Source organism: Myotis myotis, unplaced genomic scaffold (genome assembly GCF_014108235.1).
Source record: "Myotis myotis isolate mMyoMyo1 unplaced genomic scaffold, mMyoMyo1.p scaffold_m19_p_15, whole genome shotgun sequence".
Taxonomy (NCBI): Eukaryota; Metazoa; Chordata; class Mammalia; order Chiroptera; family Vespertilionidae; genus Myotis; species Myotis myotis.
Window position 1 is genome coordinate 51,685,082 of NW_023416319.1, and position 2,274 is coordinate 51,687,355.

At 50.7% G+C, this 2,274-nt stretch overlaps 1 pseudogene; it reads left to right on the top strand.

Moving 5' to 3' along the window:
* Positions 1 to 1,407: 1,407 nt before the first annotated feature.
* On the top strand, positions 1,408 to 2,005 carry LOC118670348 (annotated as a pseudogene).
* The last annotated feature ends 269 nt before the right edge of the window (positions 2,006 to 2,274 follow it).

A 2,274-nucleotide genomic window follows, 5' to 3' on the forward strand; every position in this document is an offset into this window, starting at 1 on the left:
CAGTGCATGCACTGGTAGGGTCCCTAGCAGCTGCTGGCTGCCTGCCTGGTTCTCCTCCCTTCTTCTGGCTGCCTGCCACCAAAATCACCGGCCGGGGCCACTCTCCCTTTCTCCGGCCAGCCCCGCCCCCTGGTTGAATTCCCAGACAAGCAAACTCCTGGTCAAGAGGACAATTTGCATACTATGCTTTTATTATATAGGATATCTTCCCAAACTTGTTGGGGGGCTGCATGAAAGAGTGATGTGAGCTGCTCAGCTTTTTAAATCTAACTTGGAACTCAGGATAGAAAAGCGGTAAGAATTGCTCAAAAACACTGCAAGGTGAACCGCAACCTGTAGGTACCTAGGGCAAAAGGTTTTAGCTTTAAAATCTATTTGACTGTCTAAAGCCCTGGAGGAAAATCTGGGGAATTTTTGGAAATTAGAATAGTCAAAAGCACCCATGTATAGATTTTTAAAATCCATATGCATGCCCATGGCAAGACATGCACTCATAAAAGACCTGAGAAGACCCTAAGCCAGGGGTGGGCAAACTTTTTGACTCGAGGGCCACAATGGGTTCTTAAACTAGTCTCAGAAGAAGGAGCTGCGGCCGAGTTTCCCGATGTTGCCATGTTAACACTGCTGCTGGTGAAGGAGCAGAGGGGAGAGCAAGAGAACCCTCCGCTCTTTCGGCTCCGCGGGCCAGATAGAATAGCCGAACGGGCCGGATCCAGCCCGTGGGCCGTAGTTTGCCCACGGCTGCCCTAAGCTCTCACCTTGAGCATATACCTGGGGTTAGTGCAACCCTGCTGAGTGTTGGAGTCCCCAGTATAGAGACAATCCACAACGACTGAAGAGGTGTTTGCTTTTCCTTGTCTGTTTATTTTTCCTCTTCCTTTTCTTAGCTCCTGGTGTTCAAGAAATTCTCTACCAAAACATTAACTGAATGCAAGTCAAGCAGAGAATTCAGTAACCACACACAGAAGGCATACCATCTTCGTAAAAATAGCTTGGAAAATTCATTAAACAAATGAACTCCTATAGTCTTCAACAATCAATAAAACAAAAAAATCTGGTCGAGGGTGGAGTGGAATCTGATTTCCAGAGAGACCATGTTGTCATATTGAAAAGTCCAGTTTTCAGCACTTCAGTCCTCAGACAGAGGAGGTGAGAGGTACTCCTCCCTTCTTCTGGCTGCCTGCCACCAAAATCACCGGCCGGGGCCACTCTCCCTTCCCCCGCCCAGCCCCGCCCCTGGTTGAATTCCCAGACGAACTCCTGGTCAAGAGGACAATTTTCATACTACGCTTTTATTATATAGGATATCTGTCCAAACTTGTTGGGGGGCTGTCCTGCTGTCCTGCTGACCCAAAGGACCCAGAGGTGGGCTTGGTCCAGTGCCAGCTTCAGCCGCTGTGGGGCGAGATGACCGCCAAGGTGTTGGTGCTGAACCTGGCGGTGCTGGAGAACCCGAGCCCTTCCAGCCCCCTTTCTGGTTCCAGGTCAGCTTTGAGTGCAATAAGACTCTGGCGGACGGCCTGGAGTTGCAGATCATTTATGTTGGCTCAGCTGAAAGTAGGAGTTTGGTCCAACCCTAGACTCAGTGCTGATTGGCGGTGCAGGGAGGCACGTGTTCATCTTTCAGGCTGATGTCCCCAACTCATCCTTCCTCCGTGAGAGCGATGCCTTCGGTGTGTCCTTGGGCCTCATCACCTGCACCGAGCATGGCCTATTAAAGAGTTCATCCGCGTGGGCTATTAAGTCAACAATGAGTACCCCAACCCAGAGATATAGAAGAACCCAAAGCCAGACCTCTCTCAGTTCCAATGGGTCATCCTGGCTGGAATCCCTTGGTGATCCGTTTTCACATCCACTGGGACAACCACACAGACAGGCTGGAGGTCATAGAAAACTAGGACCCACCCTAACCTCAGCCTCCCCGTCAACTGCACCTCTGTCAAGGGATTGGGGCACCCTGTTCATCCCTGGCCTCCTCCCGAAGAACTCCATGGACTGCATGTAACTGCGGAACTCCAGGCCCTACCTGGGCCCAGCTGGGACTAAGGCCAGTCTCCAATACACCTGGAGGGGGCAGTCAGGCCTCCTGGAGAGTCCTATGGGGGCCATCTGGAAGACTTTGGGGCCATCAACTGCGTTCAGGCCTGTCAAACTTGTCTGCAAGGAAAAAATGGGCCTCAGATTATCCCAGTCTTATCCCAGAAGGATTATCTCACCTTTACTGCCCAGTCCTATAAAAAGTAGATACTTAGTTCTTAATTCTCCCTAACTTGT